Consider the following 9,212-nt stretch of genomic DNA (forward strand, 5'->3'; position numbering starts at 1 on the left):
TGTGGGGCCAGCCAAAAGCACAGCCTGTTCCACTGCCCTGTCAGTCACCTCAGCGTCCCAAGGGCGGGCTCCCCCACTGCAGCACACCACGGAACAACAGGCGGAGGACAGTTGGATTAGCATAAACGGCAGCTAAGAAAAACAGGCTGGGGTCTATCCGCTAAAGAATGCACACGTCACCATGGCCTGAATGCCCATAAGCATAAATATCCAAGCTTTCCTATTGGTGTTGGCCTGCGATGTGCGGACTTGGGGGCAGGGCACTCTGGCGTCATGTGACGGCCATGTCCATGCAGGGGCCTTCGTCTCTGCTCGCCAGATAATTGAAGGCTATGTTCCCAGCGGGGAGGGGGGCACTGGACCATCGGGGAGCTGTCAAATTAAAGGCTTCAAAAGAGGAGGCATGACTCTCCGCAGCGCACTGGGAATGTGGGAATTTTGACCCGGCCCCTAAATCTTCATGTTTCTCAGAGCTTCTTGGGGCAAATGTTCCTTGATTATTGAGTTTATTTTCCTCTGAGAAATCAATAGACATGGATGCCGGGAAACACTGTCATTGGTGGAAACCCACAGCAACCAGCAGGAGGCCAGTCATTTGTCCCTGTAAAAGTCAACCCAACAGGAAATACTGACAGAAGTTTTACGTCATCTTCCATTGGTGAAGCCCAGTTCCAATGCTAAGAGCAAAAGTATGGTAAAAAATTCCTGGATGTTGAAAGATACTTCGTTTGAATCCTTGCTAAACGAGACCAATCCCATGATTCATTGCATCCCAAGTCCGATCTTGGGAGGCAAGTTAGCAAGACTGCTCTTACCAAGATTGCATGTACGATCTTTGTGTTCTTGGTATTGAGAAACACCCTGTATGTGATACTGAGACCATTTTAAAAAACAATCTGTCCACTGCAAAAGGCACTTGGATCCCAGTTGCATTCATCCCAGTGGCTCTGGGTCATTTCAGGCAGTGCTGCATTATAGATTGACTAGTTCCAATGCCTCCTCTCCAGGTATTAACTGAAGGGGAAATCCAGATATGCAGCAGGCTAATGAAAGATGGGGGCTGTACTCGGGCTTTTCAAGGATCACGGAGACCCGGTTTAGAGAGAGGACTTGGCAGCGGGAGGTGCAGAATATCCTGGGGCGATCTGGAGAACCTGGCACGGCAAACCTGCGACTCACCACGGCACCAATTTCCATTTTAGTAAAACCGAGAACGTGCAGAACAGCGGCCAAGGTGCATTTCAGCTGCGGCTGCATTTACCAGCCGGCGACGTCTGGCCCGGAGGGAAGGCAGCCGCTGGCGACAAGCTAATGAAATATTTGCACTTCTCCATTTCCATCCAGCAGCTAACCCTCGACTTTAATTAAAACCGCGTATTTTTAGTTAATGGACTATTAACCTCGAATGTTTCTTAATTACTCTGGGCATCGGGAAGCGCAAGCGAGGTCTAAAGACAAGTCCAGGGCATCGATTCAAAGTGCCCGAAAACGAAAAGCTGCTCTGCTCTCAGCCTTAACGAGCTCATTTGCACAATTAGGCAGAAGCAAAACAGGGAGGTTTTAAAGACAAACTCCCAGGCTGATAATTAGCCTGAAAAAAGCAAAACACTGAAGAATGAAAACGTAAACCTATAGTTTGCATCCATCCACACTCCATTAATACAGTGGAATATCCAAGTTTACAAAACTCCATGTAATTTTATATATATATATATACACACACACACACACACACACACACACACACTCTATGAACAGCACTGCTAGACTTTCCGTCCTCCAGATGGCGTCCTTGCAGAAAGCAGCCTTCTAGGGCCTGGTTCCAATAACCATAAGGAGCTGGGGAGGGAAATCATCTGGAAATTTGGATGTGCTCCCATCCTTTGGCTGCCCGCAACTGGAGGTTTGTTTGTTTGTTTTGTGCATATATCTGACGGACAGCTGTGAAGATATGCTGATCCGTGTAGAATTACACATCTCCTGACAGCCTCTGTGATTGGCTAGGAATCTCGAATCGCACACGTGGACGAAAGGAAGGGGCTGATGCTTAGAAAAAGACCGTTAATGCGTTCCAAAGACCAACGTCAGTGGCTGCCACACATCCATCCGTCTTCTATAACCACTTATAACACCTGGGATGACATACCAGTCAATCGCAGGGCACAGGGCAGCGGTACACCCTGGACAGGATGCCAGTCCATCATAGGGCACATACACGAAAACACACACACACACACACACCGTGGGCAGTTTAGAGACACTGATTCACCTAAAGCACATGTCCATGGACTGCAAGAGAAAACCCCCGTGAACATGGGGAGAAAATGCAAACTCAGCCCACACAGACCCAGGAGCAGAAGCTGAACCTGATCCCGGACTCCCACTGAGCCACGCTATGCAGAGCAATCACACCCGTCACACACATTACACCAGAAGGTGTATTCTATACATACCAAGTGCTGATATATTATACCTTTATAGATGAAGCTAAATCACGTTTCATATAAACATAGAATTAACAGTTTTCAAAATATCTGACGTATTTAAAAGTTTGCAAGTTACCGTCTTCTGCTCATATCGATGTTTTATTATTGATTTATATCGATACATACATACAGTACATATACACATCACACGCACCTGAGTAGAGTCGTCGACACTGCAGAGTGCAAACGTGTGCAGTTAATTCTGATTCTGATTTAATAGATTTGAGCCAGTGTGGCATGTGGGACGATGAAGTGCGACTTGCAGCCAGCCAGACAGCGACAAGCCGATATTGCTCTCGGTCTGGGGAAATATACTGCTAATCTATGCAATAGGCCGACACTGCGTGGCACATATGCAGCGTGTGGTGTTTCTGCATGTTCCGGGTTTGTTTATAAATGTTTATTTCTCCAGAGGAATCTGGCAGGGCCCTGTCGAGAAGGACAGTTCATCTGTAGCTGCAGGACCGCAGCATGACCGGGCAGGTTATGAACGGTGGAGAAGCAGGTGAAGTCCCACATCACACCCCGCTGATTTACACTCCGCATCTGAGCCGTTAGACCACCGTCACTCAGAGGCGTTAATGGGAGCTGCTGAAAACTGGGAATAAAAGAAAACGGCCCACGGCGGGCATGAAGCAGTCGTGAGGCGAGTCACATGGAGCCAAGTGGACGCGTTCTCAGCGAGAGTGAGTCACTCTGCGAGTCACTTACAGAAGCAGGACTGGGGCAGAGACTGACAGCTCGGCGCGGCACCAAATTCCCAAGTCTGAAGTACATATATTTTAAGCTGCATTAACAGGTCAGATAAGGGAGCAAGAAAGCGAGAGGGAAGGAAGTGAAGGATGAAGTCAACAGTGTCATTAAGGGGCCCCTTCTTAATTTGCACCCTTTGATAAACATATGGTCTTTGCGGACCAACAGAAAATGGGCTTTTTGGGATCAAAGGACTCCACTGTGAGGTCAGATGGCCTGTGATGGAGATCAATCTGGCCCTCGAAATGCTGTAGGTTCACGTCCCAGGACGGGCCACACTGTTATACTGTATAGCAAGCTACATACCCCACAAGCTTCAGGAAGATAACTGACTGCTTGGGGGAGTAAAGCTGAACCCTACCTGAGACTGTTTGCAGACAGCTGTATGGAAAAGTGTGTTTTGTTGATAGACCTTTGAAGTCTACAGGTGTAGAAACAGCTGTTGGCGTAATCACTGAAGGGAAATTTCCACCAGTTCTACCAACAACACATGGCAGGAAATTCTGTTAGTCTGACCAGAATCAACAAAATCTCATTTCTCCCCGGCATCTCACAAAACTCCACCGTGCTGAGCTTGGATTTTGGCAAGAGTCGTCTTCTCTGAATCTTTTGTGGGCTAAAAGCAGTACAGCTGCCTGTACCGAGTCGAACAATGAATCATGACTAAATCTTACCGCCGGGGGTGTTAAACTAAGACGATTGTGGCCTGATTCGCTGCAGGGTGGTGGAGGAGAGTTTATTTCCTTTACCATCCCGGACCAGTTTGCAACTTTTCGTTTTACTGTTAATGAGAACTTGCTGTAACTGGAAACACTGGTCCCTGGGCACTGACCAAAGAAACACACAAAAGCCTAAACTACACTAGCTGGTGACATTAATAGCTCCACACCAGCTGACGCATGGTAAACAGAAAGGAGTACGGTGCCATGACAGCCAATCAGAACAAGGCTATGAAGAGGTTCTCAAAGTCCGTACCGCGGTCCTCATGTGGACCGAACTGCAAGTTAATCCGGACCCAGCCAATAATGCATTATGTTATGAATCAATACGGTTCACATAAATAGGCTTAACGTGGTTTGAAGTGTGGAACCACCAAATTTCGCACACAGATAACTTGTTATAATCCTCCCCCCTCTCTTCCCCCCCCATAACAGAGAGCAGAAACGATCAGCAAACGTTACAATTTCCCATTTTTGTTATATATTGATGTCTATAGCAAAGGTCACTCTTAATTCATTCAAATTCATGAAATACTGTTTAGTTATTGAAAAATGTTCCTGACCTCTGACTTTGAACAAAAATCGGATGCAGACCTTTGATCTACAGAGTGGATTCAGGTTGGACACTAAGTAATGTGGTGCAGTTTTCGCATGATTACTTTCTGGTTTCATGAAAGCCAATCAGTAAAGAGGTTACTGGGCTCATGCATGCGACTCATACACTGAACCGAGATTGCATTCGTGGCCATGTCACAGTGGTGAGGCAAGTTAAATCCGCAAGAAGTCTGCTACTATGAGTTCACAGGGTGTGGGGAATTAAGGGAGAACAAATCGCTGCTCGATCTGCCACAGCAGAGCGCCAAAGGCTGGCTGTAGAACGTTATATCATCAAGGAAGACAAGGGAGGATCTGACTTGTTAAACTCGATCATTGTCACAAATCCCTTCACCTGCCAGCTGCCGAGGCAGAGAGGAACAGCAGAGTAAGTATCCGGGCCGCATACGAAGCGTAGGAGCCTCTCCGATCCTCGGACTCGTCACATCCATCCTGGAGATTCCAGTCTTCATTCACTGATCTTAACGGAGACGCCAGTGCCTGGATTGAGGAGAGGTGGTGAGTGATGGGACAGTGTCCTAACTGGGGGTTTCACTAACGAGGAGACACAGAGGCCGACCAGTACTGAGCAAATGCAGATGCTTCTTCGTGTATTAAAATTAAATCGCATGCCATCTGTTTTTTTCACCATTCTCTCTGTAGATGACACCACCACCAAAGAGTTACACACTCTGTAGTGGGGGCGGCGCATTGTGTGATGCTGATTTGCATTCTGAAGGTGCAGCGGACTGCAGCCACCAGCGTTACCTGAAACAGGTGACTGACTCGGACTAAAGCATGGTAGAGTCGGGGACAAGTATGTGAGAGAGAGCCTGGGGCTCCGGGCAGCTTAAATAAAGGCTAAAGGTACCTGCACTCTGTTATATTCTTATATAAACTTTTATATTCTTCCTACAGTAAAAACAAGAAACATGGTAATGTATTTCTTTGTCAGGCTAATACCAAAGGTTTAGCAAAAAAAAAAAAAAAACTTAGTTAAACATCGATAAAAGTAACTATCAGCTAAACTGGCACGACAAGTATGAGGAAATAAGTGTAGTTCTATAATTAGAAAGACATTAAGTGGCCGAACCCTACGATCAAATCCAGCAGGACATGGCCTGACGCTTTCTGGTGGTGCAGCAGGCCTGCCTCAAGGAAACACGAAGCTTGCAAAAATCTTAACGTGTTTAATTAAAATGTCTACTGACTGGCAGTATAACGAGTTATTTTTTCTCTCAATGGGACATGAAATCGTATCTTTAGCTTACAGTTATCTGCAATGAATATTCATCTTCTTGTCCTTCTCGAGAAGAATTAGATAAGCAAGTCATCTCTTCCTGTCCCGAAGAGAAGGTAAAGTGGACATGCTTTTTCAACATTTACAGACTTACAATTACTCTGCAATTACGCGTTAAAATGTGCATACTGAAAATACCACTTAAAGTAGCTAATTAAATGTCCTTATAGTGTTTTTTTTTCTTTTTTTAGCATTTGTAAAATGAAATGCTGCCGTAAATGCTCACAAGGTAAAAGCACTTAAGAGCGGTGGTTGCGAGCGAGCCGTCAGACAGCCAGACAGCGCGATATCTCAGAGAAGCAGATGGTACAAGGATGGGACAGAAAGGCTGCAAGAAAACGCAAAGCCACATCAGTTCATAAAGCATTCAAAGCAGATGGCGATGGGCTGCTAGACGGAAAAAAACAAAAACAAGGCGCCGGATCGGCCGCGGACGCCGCTCATCCCCCGGACGCCGCTCAGCCCCCGGAAAGCCGCGGTCACCGTCTTCGCCTAATTGGTGCAATGAAGCAGCGTCTTGCATTTCAAGCACAGTGATTTTACATTTCACACTATCACGCTTTTATCTTAATTCGTCTGACAAAAAGCACTACCCACGTCAATATAAGTACGAGTAAGAAAAAATCTTTTAACATGATGACGAATGGTTAGTGTTTGTGTCGAAAAGAGATGCGCACTGCAGACGCGTATGAACTCCGCCATCTGTGCCCTGAGCAGCGTATGGCCGCCTACAGCTCAGACCCCCCGACACAGACACACATTAGGGGCGCATGGCCGCCTACAGCTCAGACCCCCCGACACACACACACACACACACACAGACATCGGGGGGGCATGGCCGCCTACAGCTCAGACCCCCGACACACACACACACACACACACACACACACTAGGGGCGCATGGCCGCCTACAGCTCAGACTCCCCGACACACACACACACACACCAGGGGACAAAAATACAAAAGGAGAGCTTCAAAATAATCGGAAAGTAAGTTATTATCGCGCAATATAATGATAGAAAACTTTGCCTTTACTTAACTTTAACTGTCATTATATCGGAAACATGTCCTCTATTGAGCTCTTAAATTCGGCGTTTAATTTAATGAGAACATCACCGACAAGTGTTCTAGTTGGACAGGAAGCCTACGATCATTCGGATTTTCACAGAATTACTTAATTATTTCCCATCATTATTTTGTCTGGAGTATCTGCAATAGTAGAGGTGTCCAACATTTAAAAATCCTGGATTCATCTATCACTATAATACCCTTGGAGTGGTAGTCAGTCTAAAAGAAATGCAAACCGGGCAATCGAGGGATTACAGAGGGAAGTGCTGGGATAATTAGAATAAAGAATTGCTGAAACCATTTGTCAGGCGGGGTATTGAACTCGGCCTGTATACTAAGCCCGTTTAATAATGAATACCACCTCGCTTCGCATAATCAAAGAGATGAATTACACACACGAACCATTTTGCTGCTGACTATATTGCAGTTTCGATATGGAGAAAATACTCTTAACGGTGGCTTAAGAATGTCTGCATAATTAAGCCACATTCAAAGTTAATGGTCACCAGCTCAAAGCTAAGACGGTTCAGGCAAGACTTAACCCGCTACAGCGTCCGTTTCTCTCTATAGAGGCTAGGCGTATGGCGCCCTCATGTGGAATAGTGCGACATCTGCTTCTTCTGTCACTGGCGGTCAACAGCGAGGCCCACAAAAAACCAGTAACACGGCACGAAATTAATGAAACCCTAAACATGCAATCATCGATTATATGGACACGTGAGAAAAAAAATAAGGTTGAATAACTGATCATGCTAACCAGATAATGGCGGTTCAGTGGCTATAACTGTTACTCCATATGTCCAAGGTTGGGCGTTTGAATCCTGTGTGATGTCATGAATGTTTCTTCCAGAGCTGTCACATGCATCCCAGACCCCCCCCCCCCCCCCCCCCATGACAGGGGTGCTTCTAGCCATTCTTGCTGTGCTTTCCTCTTCAGATATTCCTGCTACTCCTCAACACTTGATAGACACCAATGAGGCAGCTGGGTTGGATTCTTAGTCACTGTATGCCTGGGTACTCAGAGAATTCTCTGTTGAAGAAGATGACTGCCTGAAGACCCAACACCACGTCTTCACAGCGTGAAGTGTACCATTTTCTCAGGGACCATTATTTTGAGTTTTGTCAGTATAACAATTTTTTGAATACAATTCTGTCTTGGAAACATCCTCCCAAAGGAAAGGAAGGAAACTTAGTTGGCAACAGAAATGGTCTTATTGGAAAATGTTATGGAGGTAGATGTATCTGAACCACTGCTGTACCCGAATTTACGTTATCAATTAAATAATTAAGTCATTGATCCATTACTGAAAAGCAATTAAACCTTTCAAAATAAGGTAGATAGAAAAATATCATGGAAATTGGCACCATTAAACTACCAAATCAACATAATAAGATACAATTTGATGCGGGAACCTTGAAAAAGTATACAACCTCAGGCACGCACAGGCTGTTGTTCTGGCACCATAACATGAATATTTATATTTAATTTGATTCAGTTAATTTAAGAAATGTTCCATTTGCTATATAGTGCCTCACCCAGCATATTTGGCCAAAGTAGGGCGCTTCATATTACAGATAACGATTTGTATGCATGACGTCACCATGTAATAGACGCTTATTGTTGCAAAATTATACTAGAATATGTGTTTTAGGCAGTTAACACTGTGCCGCAATGATAATCATGCTCGCGAACAAATACAATGAACAGAGACGTTGGAATGCTTTCCCCTACAAAACACCTTCTTCTCAGTTAGGACTCAATAGTGTCTATCCGCTTTGGTTTGTAAACGGCTTTTTTTTAGGATCCTGCAGTGATCTTGGATCTGAATAACTTGGCAGCAGTTTCCCCAACAGCTGTGACACGAAAATCCAGCTACTTTCATCTATCATTTTTGAGCTGAGTCAACAGGGTGCCAGCCTGTCTGTAACCATGTGACGTCAGCAACCTAAAAATAACCCACCGTAAAGTGCAAGGAAAACCTGGACCAAACTGACAACCTTGAAATCTCTGCATTCGGGTAAATTGTGAGATTTGGACAACTCATTTTAAAATCTTAATAACTATTAATAATTTTGATGATAGTAAGCTGCTACTCACTGTCTACCATGCTGACTGCTGACAAGTACATGGTTAATTTCATTTCAGAATCACAGTACATTTAACTAAAGCACGTATGACCTATAGTAGCCAGGGTGAGGAGCTCAGTCATTCGGGAGGGACTCAGAGTAGACCCGCTGCTCCTCCGCATTGAGAGGAGCCAGATGAGGTCGCTCGGGCATCTGATTAGGATGC

The sequence above is a fragment of the Brienomyrus brachyistius genome, chromosome 2 (assembly GCF_023856365.1).
Source record: "Brienomyrus brachyistius isolate T26 chromosome 2, BBRACH_0.4, whole genome shotgun sequence".
NCBI lineage: Eukaryota > Metazoa > Chordata > Actinopteri > Osteoglossiformes > Mormyridae > Brienomyrus > Brienomyrus brachyistius.